General features: G+C 38.2%; 1 protein-coding gene across 1 annotated transcript in view; it reads left to right on the top strand.

The window, feature by feature from the left end:
* Nucleotides 1-606: 606 nt before the first annotated feature.
* LOC141362511 (probable E3 ubiquitin-protein ligase RNF144A-A) overlaps nt 607-17,841 on the top strand; it is a 59,843-nt gene continuing 42,608 nt past the window's right edge. Inside the window, exon 1 of the mRNA XM_073864707.1 lies at nt 607-775. The gene's annotated coding sequence lies outside the window, so the exon portion shown is untranslated. The remainder of the gene's footprint in view (nt 776-17,841) is intronic.

Here is a 17,841-nt window from a genome sequence, read left to right as displayed (position 1 = left end):
GCGAACAAGTAGGGATCGACCGATATGGATTTTTTTTTTTTTAGTGCTGATGCCGATACCGATTTTTGTTTCATCAGCCTTAGCCGATGACCTATACAGGCTGCCGATTTTCTTGAGCCGATATTTGGAGCCAAAACTGCTTTTGCTCACTCAATTTACATCATAAAAATGACACAATGATGCCAAATGCTACAAGTTTTAATTTAAACATTTATTAAACTTTAAAAAAAAAACTATATTTAACAAATAGTAAAAACAGGTGAGGATGCTATGGAACCATGAACTGCACTCTCCACAATGACGAGGAACTTTCAGCAAAGACTTATATGCATGTTTGAGCTGCCTTAATTTAAAACATCTTGCACTGACATATCTTAACATTAATCTTAACAGTAATGTTATGTTTGTAAAAAACTACTTAAATGTCCTAATATAATTAAGGCCTAGTCCTGGATTAATCTAATCCCTCTCTGGGAAACTAACCCATAGTGTTATATCCAAATATTAGCCCAAAATCACCAAATCTTAATCGTTTGGAGTTGTTCCAATCTAGTTTACTTTGGGCTTCTCACATGTACCCGACAGAGGGCGCTAGTGTTGAGGTTTCGTTTTAGAGAGACACATACACACATATAACTACAGTAGATATAAAGAAGCCCACTGTCTTTACAGCACGGCAGTAGGAAATGCTGCTCAGACTAATGGCGTCTTCACAACGCGTCGGACCGATCAGCTGATTCTTATATCTGGCTGCAAAACTACAAGAAGACATAAGGTAAAATAATCGTAACTGTACGCTTTGAATATATCTGTCTTCAGCTGTAATACTATTTTATGTACAGCGTTCGCAATACACGACATCGACTCCATCAATCAATAATGAAAAACAACTTGTGCAGCGTTCGTCCTTTTAAAAACAACCTCTTTGTCAGCCATCTAAAAATTTAACGTCTGCTTTATGCCAATGCTATTGATTAAGATTAGCTATAACGGCGAACTCTAACGTTACTTTCTTAGAGGATGTGCTGCTCTGATCAGATAGATTTGTTTACACGACTAATGTCTAAAAATGTCTGTTTACTATCACATTCAGTTTGACTGTATCTAAATCGTGCACGCTTTGACCATTAAGTTATATCGCGTGCAATGTTTTGGCCATGATGTACAGAAATGATGCACGCGCATGTTATGCCCAGAAATGCTGCCTACTGTAAACAGCACAAGGGTTTCCACCCCCTGGCCCTTTAAAGCATACGATGCACTGAGTTTGCATTAAAACATTTGCAGGTGGGCAGCAGCTTGTTATGTGTCTGACCGTGGACCCCATGGTAAATAGCTTTGAATTAGGTTACAGGGATTTTCATGTTTTCAAATTGTCTGGTTTATGCAGAGACATGAAGTAATCTCTTCCTTAGTTTGTGAAAACTAGCATGTGGTAGTCTGCAAAGAGATCCAGGGTAACCGTCTATATAGATCTTTAGATGTATCTTTAGATAGAGGTGATGGAAGGAAGAAAAGGGCTGGATTTTTTTTGTCCTTGGATGTAGAAATTGGTTTTCTGTAAAACAGATATATGGTTCATTGACATTTTGTATTGCTGTTGTGTCTGCTATGTTTTAGCCTTGTAATTATAACCCAAATGTATGGATACACCTGAAAACATTATGATCGATAAGAGTCAAAAACAAAATGTGAAAAAATCAAAAGCGTACTTTTGTAACTTTTGCCATTCTGTCGCCATTTTTGTTTGAAACCTAAAGTCAGGTTATTTTATGTACATATTTTTACATGAGTTTAAAGGCACACTATGCAATTTTCAGGCTAGAGGTCACAGTGTTTCCCATGAATTGTTTAGACTTTGGCATCTTATTTGTCCCATTTTAGTTTCAAAACAACTAAAAAAAGCTTTTAAACATCTCATGATAACATAAGGATCCCTAACGTTGCGCTGTTTTTTCCGCGAAGCATCTCTCAGTCACAGTCAGTCGCACTGACTCAATTTTGTGGGCTGATGTTGTGGTTATAAATCAGGATTTACGCAGTTTATTGGAAGTGACTGCTGATTGATTGCTTTGACAACAAAACTGAAAATATGTAAATGATAACAGCTTTATTCGGCATTCAGATGTATAAAATTACAGTATGTGACAGTTCAGAGATTTAAAGTGAAACAGATCTTAAAGGTGCAGTGTGTAAATTTTAGTGCCATCTAGTGGTGAGGTTGCGAATTGCAACCAACGGCGTAGTCCACTGCCCCCCCCCCCTTCGCTTTTGAAACACATAGAGAAGCTACAGTAGCTGTCACCGGACAAACATGTCATCATCAGAGACAACTTAGTAAAAAAATTGTCCGTTAAGGGCTTCTGTAGAAAAATGGCAGCACAAAATGGCGACTTTCATGTAAGGGGACCCTCTTTGTATGTAGATAAAAAGGTCTCGTTCTAAGGTAATAAACACATAACGGTTCATAATGAAAGGTCTTTGTACACCCCTGATAATATAGTTTTGTATATTATTTTGCATTTCTGTCAAGAGATCCTTCTAAAAATTACACACTGCACCTTTAAGTGCCAAATCTGAATGGAAATAAGAAGTGATGACATCACAAATATGCTAATTAGTATTTAGCGTTATCCAGCACCATAGTCTCACAAAATTGCATGGGAAACACTGAGTCGCTAAACAACAACAACGGCCACAGCATTATGATGATGTCAACGGGACACTCCACTTTTTTTGAAAATAGGCTCCTTTTCCAGGTCCCCTAGAGTTAAAATTTTTTATTTTTACAGTTTTGTAATCAATTCAGCTGATCTTTGGGTCTGGCGGTACCACTTTTAGCACATCTTAGCATAATCCATTGAATTTGATTAGATCAGTAGCATCGCTTAAAAATGACCAAAAAGGTTTCGATATTTTTCCTTTTTTTCAAATCTTGACTTCTGTAATTACATAGTGTACTAAGACCGACGGAAAATTAAAAGTTGCAGTTTTCTAGGCCGATATGGCTAGGAACTATACTCTCATTCCGACGTTATAATCAAGGACTTTGCTGCCGTACCATGGCTGCAGCAGGCGCAGTGATTTTACGCAGTGCCCGAAAATAGTCCCCTGCTGTTGAAAGTTACCAAGGGGACTATTTTCTGGCACTGCGTACTATCATTGCGCCTGCTGCAGCCATGGTACGGCCGCAAAGTCCTTGATGAATTACTTCGGAATGAGAGTATTTATAGTCCTAGCCATATCTGCCTAGAAAATCACAACTTTTAATTTTTCATCCGTCTTAGAACACAATGTAACTACAGAAGAGTCAAGTTTTTAAATAGGAAAAATTTTGAAACTCTTTGGTCATTTTTGACCGCGATGCTAGTGGTCTAATCAGATTCAATGGATTATGCTAAGCTATGTGGTACCGCCAGACCCGGAGATTGGCTGAATGGATTCCAAAACGGTAAAAATCAAATGTTTAACTCTATGGAGGCTGGAAAATTAGCCTTTTTTTTAAAAAAAGTGGAGTGTCCCTTTAAGGAGCGTGGAACGATAGGCATTGTAGTCTTCACCGTCAATGTCCATAGGAATCGATTCACAAAATCAAATCACTGACAGGATTCAAAAATCATTGATTGAAATCATTTTGAATATTGAAATATTACAATAAAGCACGATAGATGTTGCTATTTCTGGTTTTTGGATACTTCATTGCAAAAAATGACTTTCTTACTCAGTATTTTTGTCTTGTTTTCAGTAAACATATCCAAAAATTCTTAAATCAAGATCCATTGCCTTGATAAGCAAAATTACCCAAGAAAATAAGTAAAGTTTTTAGACAAAAAAATATACAGTTTAAGCGAATATGTGCCTAAAACAAGCAAAAATAATATCTGCCAATGGCGTGAGAAATTGTACTTGAATTAAGTATTTAATAAAAAAGTACATTTATTTCAAGATTTTTTTCTAAACCGCATTGGCAGATATTTTTATTTTATATATATTATTTAGCTCTAGTTAAAACTGCCATTTTTATTTAGCTCTAGTTAAAACTATGATTTTTTTATATTCAAACATTGTTGAAAACATCTAGGTCAGATAATGTAACAACACATGTGAAAAAAACACGGTGATAGTGATTTTTTGATGTTTTAATATAAAAATCTTACATATTGTGCCTTAAAGTCGAATGACATCAAATTGGCATTAGCCATGAAATCAGACTTGTGAGCTCAAATGATAAACCGTTTTTATAAGCTTACCATGTGGATTTGTTAAGGAGACCGTTTTCAAAGACCAAAAATGTTTAGAGAAGGGCTTACGTGATTGTAGTGGTCTGTTTACATTAGAGCAGAACCCTTATCTGATGGGTGTGTTATCTAAAGTTGAATTTGTAGGATAACAATGCATTTAAGTGACTGACACTGACCAAAAATTTTGTCTTTTGGAGAATGCCAAGTCCTGTTGTGCATTTTAGCCTTGACAGATGAACATTTATGTGCCCATATACTGTATACTGTATCACAAATATGTGATGGGGTGGGGATCAGTCTATAAACAATACCATTAATGGCCTGTGTTCTAAATGTGACATAATCTTATTTTTTCACCAGAAAAAAATGTAAATCATACTGAGATTAGATAAATGAGTTAAGTCATAACAAACAGAAAAACAGGAACTAGGCCGCTCTCTGATTCACCAAACTGGCAATGCATTTATTTTAGAAAGTTGGTTTGTGGTGATCCAGCTGCACTGGCAAAATTTAAATGTAGTCATTTGCTTATAAAATATTTGCTTAAATACATAAATGTTGGGCAAGTGGTTTAGCTAGAAGGCTGTGTATGGTATGATTCCAGACTGTCTATTCCAACAAGACAATAGTAAGATTTGTTACAACAATTTGTAACTTTAAACTCTAAATAGCTTCACCTTGCCTATCGACCATTTAATATCTCTTCCTGGTCCTTGCATTTAATGTACATGACTTAGAAACTTTCACACCACACTTTTTGCCTTGATTTGTTTATAGGAAATCCATAAAGACAGTGGCTGGCTTTCTTAATGTGTTTTAAAGCTTGGCAGATAAGCATCCTATATTTTTAACCATAAAATGGCCTTGTTTGACCTTGTCAGCCCACGCACACATATATTTTATTCGCTAAATGCATTACTGAACACCTTAAAGCTGTTGAGCCGTTGTCAACAATTCGTAATGTGTAAGTTCTGAGATAAAGGGACCATTTTGCAATTGAATTACAAGAGGCACTATGACAACAGGCCTTTTATTTAACTCAGGAACTTATTGCCGTACCAACTAATAATAAATAATAAACTACAATAATCTTTTCCAGTCAAATATTATATATTTACCATAAAATTCATTAATGTTAAAAAAAACACATTAGTTACCACGGAATACCTCCTTGTTCAAATCTGTCTTGCTCAAGGCGACATTTTCACCATAAGCAGTAGGGCTTCTTCTGTATTAAATTCTACGCAATCCTGCTTTTTTCATGACATACCATGTTTTCACTATTAGCCAGGCGCCATTTATCAAAGTAGCATTGTTGCAGCCTACCAGCTGTGGTTGAGATAGAGAACGCTTTATAATTCAGACACTTACTAGACTGTCTGGCTCAGGGTAGAAGGTGACCTCAGCTGGGTTCAAATCTGAACCGAATTGCAGAGTAAAAGAATACCAGTAGTTATGTGTTTAAAAGTTACACATGCACAAACAGTTTTTTTTTAAAGTTAATTTGCCAGGAATACGCAGTTGGCACACAACCTCGCCGAAAGTACGCAGTTTAACATCTGCCATCATTGCTCATGGGCACTGAGCTTTGCAATTTAGGCTTTTTTGAGCCATTCAGCTGAAACAGGAAAATAATGTCATCACAAAAACGATTGGCTAATGACATCACAAGTCCTTTATATGCTAGTGTATAACCTTGGGGTTTGATGCTTTATATTTGTACTGTAGTGGTTAAAGGGACCATTTAAAATGTCCGCCAAAAAAAAATCAATTTATACTCCACACTCCAAACAGACGGGGGCAGTATACCTCCAGAAAGTGAGTTGGTCTATTTTAATTTAGCAGCTGCAAATTTAGCAGCATATATCAAGTTTGATTTACATTAGCAACTAAGTTATCATTAGTCACAAAAAAAACATTCGGTCTCATTAAAATTGCAATGTTTTCCGCTACGTTTCGTGCGTCCATTTGGTGTTCATTATCATCGAAGACATTTCAAGCTTCTTAGCTAATGTTACATTTTAGCATCAGCTTGGTAGATAACGGGTGAAAACCGGATCGGATCCGTGGGTAGAGCTAACTATTAAACGCTAACAGCTAAAGATGCGCGATAATTTGCATGCGACAGTCATTGCGCTTCTCGTCAGTGAAGCCGGTTTCTTGATTAAAAGTGAATCGCCACCAGCTGCTTTCAGATGGAGCCACATTTACTGCACAAAGCCGTAGTTCATGTACAAGCTGAGCATAGGTTATCGCAATGCCTATTATAAGTGAACTTCTAGCGAAATACTAACAGCATCTTACTTGCCAATCGAAAAGAAATGTTGTCATTTCGGAGTCGAACCTCATTTCTTTCATGTCCATTAGTTGTCTCCAGCGAGGAAAAGCAGTGCCAGTATTTACTCTGGTTTGGTTCCTTTATTTATCATATTTAATTTGTGATTCCGAGCGCGTTGTTCCCTGCAGCAAATGGTTGTGGTAGTGGTAAATGTCTCTTGCTTTAGCCATTCTTCCGCTCTCTTCCCTGACCTGAAATACGTCCGAAAACCCTATTGCAAGGCAGGAAGGCATCAAGGCATGTCCGAATCCATGGCTGTCCGAATTGCATATCTCTGAGCCTTAGTTTTCGAACGCAGCGGTAGTAGTAGAGGGCTGTACTCCCATACATGCGACTTATTCGTGTATTGCAGTTTGGCTGGCGGTTATGTGCGTGACCCGCATACCGCCTCCCATGGTCGAAACTGGTATTACAACACCAGTCGGGCTGTAGCTAGTAATTTAGCATGCTAATTCAGATTGATATTTCTGCAGCACTATACCTTGTCATTTTTTTAATGACATCTTTGCCCTTATTTCTTCTCATTCTTTTGATGCGTGTAGCTAATTTTTAAAAATCTTTTACCTCAATTATTACAAATGGCACCTTTAATTGGACTGAAACTGAAAAACACTGAAAAAGTTTGTCAATCCTTCTTTTGGTCTCTAACAATAATGTTGGTTTATGACTTTATGGATGTGTAAAATGGTTGACCTTTTCATGAGCTTGCCACAAATTTAAACCATGGCTTACCTGGGTGACAGACATTTTTATTCATTCAGTTCTCACAGTCGGTAGCCACTCAAGTTGAAAGCTCGCGCCCACCCTAGAGTATCAAGCATTGCCACATGTGGTTGGTGATATAATGAGACATTTGCATGTTAATAGCTTGATGGTAAAGTGTGAACTCATCAGGCAGTGAGTACTGCAAATCTATGCAGATACTGCACAGCATCATCCAAATGACTGGACCACCACGATGTTAATTGAGGCACTACTTTAGCAACAGTTGAGTCATAGAAATAAATTAATCTGCTCCATATTTTGAACCAAGCTAATGTTTTTCTTTTTAACTCGATTTGGTAAAATTTTATACATGATTTATGATTCATGCTGTGTTATTGATAGCCTGTTAATTTGTATTAAAATTTCACTGGTTAAGTTTACCTCAAGGCTATTTTGGATGACTCAGTAACCATTCTTTTTTACTAAAAACATCCAAATTCAATCAAAACCTGCCATTCTTTTGCCTATACTGTCAGTAAAAAATGGTCTCTGGGGCAGTACCATTTAGAGAAGGTATTCATATGTACCATTTAGGTACATATACAGTATGTATATGTTTAGGCCAAATTCACACTGGTCCAACAACAACCAACAAACTGCCAACAAGGGTTTCACACTGACCCAACAGACTCCAGCTGACGTTGGCGTTTGTTAGACCAGTGTGAATTTGCCTTTTGAGGTACTAATGTGCAGTCTTTGGTACCAATATGCCAATATGTACTCTGAGGTACTAACATGAACTTTTATGCTGCATTCAGATCAGTAGGGCTGTTCCGAATACCATTTTTTGAGCTTCGAAGCTCTAGTAGAAATCAAATTGAATATTCGAAGCTTCGGAAGGAGGGGCAAAACATATTTTTCTCTTTAATAAAGGCAGGAATCTCTCTGTGTGTGTATGCGGCTGTCTGTCTACAGTTTTATTATGTGGCGGATGTGTTGCTGCGGACCAAAGGGAGTGTAGTGCCTTTTTTGTGTGCAATATGGACATGTGACAAGTTTAGAATTAATAAACTTTAAAAATACTACAGAACAGCGCAAGCTGGAAGCGGCGTGCCTGTCACGCGTCCTGCGAGAACAGCATTAGTGAAACAAAACACAAGAGCAATACTTTTAATAAGGTAGCCTAAAATTTTTCTAACAAACAAACATTCCTGTATCAGAAATTAGCAGCACAGTAATTACTGACATCGTAAAGGGTAGCCCATTTAAATAAAACAACGAAAATAAATGAACTAAGCTCAACAAACTAATAAAACAGTAGCATACTTTCAAAATCAAGTTTATTTATAACCCTTACACCATCCAATATGTTTTTTCATCAGTAGAACAATATAGAAGATATTTTGCAGAAACCCCAGTGCTCCGTTATGCAATTCAACCGATCCGCACACTTTAAGAGCTAAAGCATATATATCCAATACAAAAGTAATCCATTATAACTCCGTGTGACATTTTGACGTCTTGTGAAGCAAATCAATCAGTTTTTGCAAGAAACTGAACGTTATTTACAACACTATTAGCGTGAATGCCAAAGCAGGAAGCGTGCTTTACATTCGAGGCGATCTCTTCTACTGGTGGGGTTTGGTGGCTGTTGGCTATGGATGTTGGTCTCTCTGCGCCACCTATAGAGCAGGAGCGTGAAGCGCACTTTCTGCTTGGCAAAAGCTCTGCATTAACGCTGTAAAAATATTTATATATATATATTCGAATCTCAAAATTGAAAATCGAATGTGAACCCACGGAACGAATATTCGAATATTCTGGTCCAGCCCTACAGATCAGCTGCTGTAAAGGCGCCAAGCGCAGGTGATTTCAATTAGAGCCCGACCGATATGCGTTTTTTGGGGCCAATGCCGATACAGATATTAGGGAGTAAAAAAAGACTGATAACGATATATCGGCCGATATTCTTTATGTGTATATTATAGTTCAGTATATACTACAGTATATTATACTAAAGTACTGTACATAGAATACACTATATACTTTAACATAATATACTGTATATGAATAAATACAATGCAATGCAATGATCACTCACATATGTGGTGATCACTCACAAATGTGGTGATCCAACACTTATATTGATGTGACAAAGATGTGTACTATAGGCAAGAAGTTAACAATAAACTTTATTATCCAAAATTAGTTGGATATCAGTGCACTAAACAGTAAACTTGACTTATTATAAATAACTTTAAAACACAAAGAGAACAAAATACATAAAACTTGCATCATTTGCAGTTTTGACGAGAACGTTATAAAGAGAAACTTATGAAGTCATTGATTAATATTAGCTTTACAGTAAGTTGTGTTCTTCACAAATTAGTTAAAGTTAGCCACTCACAGTTACGAAGACAATGCTTGACGGAGCACATACTAATGTACACTATGTTTAATGTTGTGCAAAACGTTTTTATAACACAAACCCAGGGTTCCGTGCAAACTTTAGACTTTTATAAAAATAAAGCGTCTTCGCTCCGCCTCTTTTATTTAGCAAGGGTGTAGAGTTGCGCGAGCTTATTGAATCAATTGCTCTGAAATGAGCATGTTACCTAACAACACAAGCAGCAGTAATCTCATATAGTGATATATAAGTGCACGGCTGCGCGTAGTTTAAACATGTCATTTCTCCGTCTCGCGTCATTTCTCCCGCTTGCGTTTTAACTCGCAAGTCGACAAAGAGACGGATTAAAAACACCAAATGTAAGCGGGAATGCGTCTCTCTTGTCCATTTATAATCCAATCGACCAAAGCGCGTCTTAATACCAGGTGTAACAATGTTGTGAAGAAGACACTGCGTGCCTGCTTTCATGCCACCTGAACTGAGAGACTGACTGAAGGGAAGGGGGTGGGGGATTGGCTGGTGTCACTACAGTGAGTGATCTGGGTCGCCATTAGCAACCAGTATGGCGCACTCTGCTGGACAAACAAGTACTTACATCTTTCAAATGCATTTAATGTGTTCTGTAACAAACGTTCATATCGGCGCATATCTGCGGCTTATACGCCGATACAGATATATCTGCGACATGCTCATATCGGCCGATAAAATCGGCAAAACGATAAATCGGTCGGGCTCTAATTTCAATGTTAAGTCCATGTAAAGACGCGTTGACGCGCGTGTGGAGGTCTCGCGGTGCAAATGAGGCGTTTAGAGCGGCGTGGATGTGATTCCGGCTCATTCCCGCGTCTAGTTTGCGTGAATGGTGCGAATTAAGCATTGCCGCGGGAAAGGCGTGAGTTGGAACATTTGAACATTGGAGGAAAAATGTGCTGCGTTAACCAATCAGGAGTTTACTCTAGTGACGTGATTACATGAAGTGGAGTCGCAGAAACCTATGAAAGGCCCTCCCATGACACGAATTTCCGCTTGATTGTCCCGATGACTAGAATTTCACGCATGGATGAAGCGAGTAAACTCAAAATGTTCAAGCTACAAACTAGACGCGGTAGACACAAATTTGACGCCTCAAACACGGCTATTGTGAACCCACGGTTATGCAGGGTTAACACAAGACGGAGTAGAGTTGGCAAGCGCGAGTGATTTACATGCTAAGTCAATGCAAAGACGCATCCTGCGTTGTGGTATGCATGGTAGGCGTGGCACGGATGGGGCGTTTCGCGCAAATTGAGGGTTGCCGCAGGAAACGCGTGAGTTGAAAAATCTGAACTTCGGCGGATTTCCACGCCGCGTTAACCAATCAGGAACTTGCTGTGGTAGTGACGTGATTACAGGAAGCGAGCGGAGTCTCAGCGGAGTCGCAGAGCCCCTCCCATGATGCGAATTTTCTCATGAATGTCTCGAATGACTAGAATTTCAGGCACAAATGAAGCGAGTAAACTCAAATGTTCAAGCGTCCAACTCTGCGCGAATAGCGCGTTTTTGCCGCCTCTACCGTGGCTGGTGTGAATGCACCATAAAAGTGCAAAGGTGTACTTTTGAAAGGGTACTTTGGACTGCTAGGGACCATTTTTTGACAATTTTTCTGACAAGTGTAGAGTTTTATATACAAAAGAGATACTCAATCAAATCAAAGAAAGAAGGTGCAACTTATAATAAAAAATTACACTAAATGAAAAAATGGTGCAACACTCTTTGTAGACAATAATTAAAGTGGACATATCATCCCCAATCAGACTTTTCATGTTTGAGTGCTATAATTGGGTCCCCAGTTCTTCTAACAACCTAGAAAATGTGAAAAAGGTCAACCCAGAAACTTAAGGGGATCGCACACCGGCCGCGCAGCTCAGCGCCGCGCCGTGTCGAGTCGCGTCTAGGACAACTCGGAGGTATTGTAAACCGGAAGTGCACATTAAATAGCGCAACCTCGTCAGATAGCGTCTACTTCAAAATGCAAAATATACGTTAGCAGCCAATGTTAATCCTTAATGATTTGGGACAAATATGATGTTATTTAATGTTAAACTATGTGAGTGGCGCTGTGTGGCGCGACAGGAATTTGAACAACTTCCTGAGTCACAGCTGGGCGGCGCGGACAGGCGCCACCTGGCGGCGCCGGTGTGCGTATACTCATAGAAAGCAGTGTGTTAGATTTTTTTAGAACGGCGCGGCGCTGAGCTGCGCGGCCGGTGTGCGATCCCCTTTAGTTTTTGTAAACCATTCTCTGCAAGCATGTGAAAAATATGTGATTAAAATTTGGCTCCCGTTGTGATGTCAGAAGGGGATAATACCACCCCTTAATCTGCACTATCCAACCATGGCACTGCCATTTAGTGCAGAGATCAGCTCGTTTGCATTTTTAAAACACACCCCAAAAACGGCACCTGCTCACACCTACAAAGTGGCAATTTTGCACTAGTGATGCACCAGTTTGTTGAAAAAGTAGTTTTTTGTCATTTTATCATCCAGCTTCCTGAGGAATAACCTTGAGATACTTTTTCAACTATATTTTTACAAAGTCATTTTTCAAAAATATAATAAAATGAACATATTTTTGTCTACCAAAATTATTTCAAACATTCAAGCATATGAATGTCCTTCTGATAAAGGATTTTTAAGTTTAAGTTTTTGACAAAGTGAAGCGACTGTAAACGTTTGAAAGGCATTGTATGACTTCAAGCAGACTTGTGAAGCCAGGCTCTTTCTTTGAGAGTCAAAATATTAAAGCAGTTAGTGACTTGATGAACACAGCGGTGCAGCAGTTTAATGTGACAGAACATTGAGTGCCTGTTCAAATAGAGCTTTTGGTGTAGATTATAATAAATTATAATATAATAAAGTTTAGATTTTAGACACTCAGCTTGTGCAATCACAGGGTAAATGTACACACTGCAAAAAATGACATTTTTTTACTAAGTATTTTGTTTTCAGTAAATATATCTAAAAACTTTTAAATTAAGATGTATTTTCTTGATCAACAAAATGACCTGAAATAAGTCTAGTTTATAGAAAAAAGCGAATTTGTGCTTAAAATGAGCAAAAAACTGCCAATGGAATAAGAAAAAAATTCTTGAGTTAAGCGTTTATAAAAAAAGTAAACTTATTTCAAGAATTTTTTTTCTTATTCCATTGGCAGATTTTTTTGCTTGTTTAAAGCACTAATATACTTATTTTCCTAGGTCATTTTGCTCATCAAGAAAATACATCTTAATTTAAGAATTTTTAGATATTTTTACTGAAAACAAGACAAAAATACTAAGAAAGTCATTTTTGCAGTGCATGCCTTGTGATGCAGTGAATGCATGCGTTTTTTGTAAAGCTGTGTTTGCTAAAGAAAACGTGAGGGGGACCAGTTTAGACATGCAAGTGAATTCTGTCCCGATCATCTGTGATTTACAGCTTTGCTATAGGCGACTTCTGTACCTTTCCCATCTTATTTGTGTTTCCAGTGTAACCGTTGACAAGACATATATTTTTGTTGAGGAGCTGGCATGCTCAATTGTGTTGGCTAAATGTTTCACTTTCATATTTATCTGAAATTCAAAATGTAACAATTATTTTTCATGGATTAAGTTGTAGGTGTTTCACTTTATTTTCATCTTGTAATTTACTAATGTGTTTTTAAGACACAAAAACATTCCCAGATAACCTCGGACTTTCGGTAACCTGTTTGAATGTATCTGTCAATAGAAATATGTGTTCCACAGATAAATTGTCACACTCCTTGTGTGTTTATATGTGGACATCACATTTTTGGTTGTTTGCACCATAATACTTAATTCTGTGTAACTGGAATCTGTTATACACAAACGTGAACAATTGCACTTCTTCATATTTAAAGAAAAATATTTGGTTATTATATTTATTGGTTCTTCCTAACCCCCAAAGGCACAAATGGTGTGCAGTGGCGGCTCCAGACAATTTTGATTGGGGGGGCAATGGGGGGTCCTAGTCATTTCAAGGGGGGTCTCATGAAAACCAACAAAAAATACAGTGGACAAGGCTAATAATGGCATATTACTGCTACTTAACAACAAAAACAACACAGCATATGAACCAATTTGTTTTTATTAATTAATCAATTCCAGTTAACAAACAATACGCTCAAACTATAACTGCCATAGCCATACCCATGACAGAAAACAATATAGTATCTATTCTCATACTCTCTTTTGATTGCCCTTCTTCTGTCCAGTTGAAGAAATTACTTTCTTACTTAATAATTTTGTCTTGTTTTCCGTAAAAATTAGAAAACTATTTTCTTAGGTAATTTTACTCATCAAGAAAATACATTTTTAATTTAAGAATTTTAAGATATTTTTTACTGAAGTAAAAAAGTCATTTTTTGCAGTGTGTAATAACTAAAACTCCTGGATGCTAGCTGCCCCTGCGATCCAAAAGAACAACGCGGGTATGCTTTAAGTTGAGGTTGTCTTGGTTTCTCGGCTGGGCCATGGCTTAAATCCCCCGTTAAATCCACTCCGCCGCCAGGATTCTCACCATCCGTGCCCGCTGCAGCGCTCGATGAGGCGCCATTTTTTTCTATCTGCTCACCTGTCTCCCCCGCCTTGGAGGCTGCGAGTTGCTCCTCCTCCAATTCCTTGTTGTCCTCTGTTTCTATAAGCAAGCACGGCTCTTCATCCACGGCAACGGGTATATTTTCAGTCCTTAAATTTCCGTCTGCTCTCATTTTTTTCTGAGGTATGACAAAGCGATCCATTTTCCGCTTGAAGCTAGCTTTAGCGTAGCAGCTCTAGCGGGCTCACAGCAGAACGCAATGACGCAGCGACGCAATGACGCAGCGACGTTCATGAGTCACAGTGCATCGCAGTGATTTTTATGTTTATATATTTTTTATGTCGAAAAATATTATTCTTTATTATTGTTCTGCGTAGAGAAACATTTTTAAATATTTATCCCGGATATATATATGTATATATTAAATCAGGAAGAGGGTGGGGGGTCAAATGGGGGGTCAAGGCGTTTTTTGGGCGGGTCTTAAGACCCCTCAAGACCCCCCTTGGCGCCGCCACTGATGGTGTGTATGGCTTATATGATGGAAGATGTCTGTTTAGATCTAATTTAGTGTTATTTTGTCTTAGCCTTCACACTAAAGTGAAATTAAAACGTTTCAGTGTTGCATTTCTGCTTTAATTATTCATCTTTGTAGATAATAGCGTTCTTGTAATCAAACTGGGAAACATTTTTACAGACCATCTGTAGACAGAGTAACGTGGATATTTAATAGAGAAGCGTTCTCATTCTATCAGGTTGACCTTTACATGATATAAACTGATGAGACAAGATATTCCTGCACCGAAATCTGAAAATTTGATCTATTAAAAATTAGTCTGTAAAAACTCAGTATAAAATCATACTGTTATGTAAAGAACATTTTGTGACCTTGAAATCTGTAAGGTTAATTAAAGTGAAATCAATTATTGAAATCAAACGTTGATGGTGCTAATCTCATAATTAGATTATTAGACGTTAGCCTGCATTTTAAAGACGGGGTCACATGTGTCACTTCCTCGTGAATTAGTTTTTATAACAGTAAAATACTACTGATGGAGCGACATAATTTAAGCACATTGTTTTCAGCTTATACTGCTGGATAAACTGGTCATACCAATTAACTGTGTTCCATCTGATTGATTCCCAACCAGACGTATGTGTATTCACTTAGTGTCAATTGCAGTTTGTGAATCGCTCTGATAATAGCCACTTAAAATGAAGCACATTTCTGGTTTGGTTTGGGGTGATTAAGCCTCACACATGGGGCAGTGGGGATCAACCACTTCAAACTTTGTTTTGGACCATTGTTAACCAGTTCAGCCAGATCTTCACCAGCTTAGCTAAGGTATACCAGCCCAAGATGGCCTATCTGCAGCCCCACCAGCTTAGCCTGACGTTGTCATATTCAATTCTAGTCAGAATTTGAGTCTGATACCTCTCCATTGAGCTATAATTATGAGGCGTGTCTCAACCGAAAAATGCCTCTGCGCTCAAATGGATAGACCTACGACCAATCAGAGCAACAGAGTGTGTGACGTATGTTGAAATTACGTCTTTTGCAGCCTGACCGAACTGCTAGTTATTTCGCTACAATGACACTAACATTGTGATTATATTAAGTCTGAGTTAGCGAACGTACATCAACACCTACTATGTTTACAACATTTGGTTTATATCACAACATTAAGTATTTACTAAGTCATACAGTAAGACTATCTCTTACCATTTGTATGTTAGGTGAACTTCATCCACGACGATACCCATTACGTTGGCTTGAAAATATTGGAGCCTAGCATGTCCCTCCACTTATTCAGCAACCATGATTCCGGGCTTCCGAAAAGAAGCTGGCAACGACCGCTAATTATATCCATCTTGTCATGCACGCCGAGTTGCATCGCCGTGATACCAATTTCAGTTGCGATCAACTTTTGCAGAATCCCGTAGGAAGGACGGCAAAAACATCAACAAATGCCTTGCTCGCGTTTCTCTGTTCCTCTTTTAAAATCAATGCTCTGTCAATATCTTTTAGAACAGACTCAATGTCAGAATCCACACATCTGAATTCTACAGCGGCAGCCATACCATTTCGTTGTAAACAGATTCAACACACGCGCTCTTTGGTGACGTGGTTCATTACGTTACTGTTGATCATCTGTCCATCATCGTATAAAGCCCGCCCTGACAATTTGATTGGTTCGACCAGCTTTGGGTCTAGCATAGTAGCTCCTCAACGGAGAAACCCCAGACCGATCTTCCCGTTCTCAAAATGTTGTGGGCGGGGCTAAGATCGGCTGGCACCCAGGCTACCACCAGCTGGTAATTCATCTAAACTAGTTTAGACCGGGCAATTATCAGTTTCAGCTAGCTAAAGATTATATTAAAAAACATCTACTAGCAGGTTGGATTTTATGCCAAAGCTAAAAATTGGATAAAGAAATGGACATCTCTACAGAACGGTTTGGACGGATCTCATCCTAGTCACATACTGTAGAGAGACACCACAATAATCCTTTCCAAAGAGCTGACTATTAATCTTGCCCGTGACGTTCAAGGAGGTTTCTTTGGAAAAGAGACTGATGGTGTTGGTGTCATTCATGACGCATGCCAGGGTTAAAGACTGCCACCGGTCTGTATTTGTATGCAAGACTGTTATTGTAGCCTTGTCTGACTCACTGAACTAAAAAATAACCCTTGGTGATCACTGAGATATCAAGATGAATAAAGCAATAGTAGAGTTCAGTTCTCATCACTATGATGAAGGCTGAAGATAATTGTTCTTGCTCGCTTGGAGGGTTTCACCTCTGGGATCCCGAAGTTTAGAAAGATGATGTCAAAAATAAAAGAGTGCTCAGTCCCTTTGGGTAATAAAGTGGGTCTTTTGTAAGGGCTAATAAACGATGGTGGAACCGTAACATCTGTGATCTTCCTTGACCGTCTGAAAGCTTTTGTCATTACATTGTCCTTCTGGGTATTTAAAAGGTGTAGTCATGAACTTTCAGTTGCCTTTATTGATTCGTTTGTCATCCTACCGTGAGTGTCTCTAATATCTCAGTTGTTTCTATTTAAAGCCAATGAGATGAAATTGAGATTTTAACTTAAAAGGAAAACACCACCGTTTTTCAATATTTTACTATGCAATGGAAAAGCGCCATAAGTGCTGTTCCGCCATACAATATAGTTCTCATTTTTATTCGCTTAAAAAATCACCACGTTTTATTTTGTGCCACCATACTTGCTCAATTTTGATTTAATATCTCTGCTAAAGCCTCCTGTGTTTCAAAGAAAAATACCTTAATAATCTCACAAGTGACTCATCTAAAGACAAACCAACCTTATGTGTAAAGCTACTGCATTCTCTATTGTTAGTGTTTGAAGCCTGAGCTCTTATTAAACCTTTATTGAGCTTGTTGAATGTTTATTTTGGCATTCACACATGGCGGATTAATGAGTATATCATTTTTACAGGAAACTAGAAATGACCTTTACACAAAGACAAATTCAGTGCTTATTTACTACCTCAGTGTGAGCCCCAACACAGCCTGCCGTCGGAAACAAGTGTTTAATGAACGTTCTCTTGT

Source organism: Misgurnus anguillicaudatus, unplaced genomic scaffold (assembly GCF_027580225.2).
Source record: "Misgurnus anguillicaudatus unplaced genomic scaffold, ASM2758022v2 HiC_scaffold_28, whole genome shotgun sequence".
NCBI lineage: Eukaryota > Metazoa > Chordata > Actinopteri > Cypriniformes > Cobitidae > Misgurnus > Misgurnus anguillicaudatus.
This window is presented reverse-complemented; position numbering and strand designations above follow the sequence as displayed.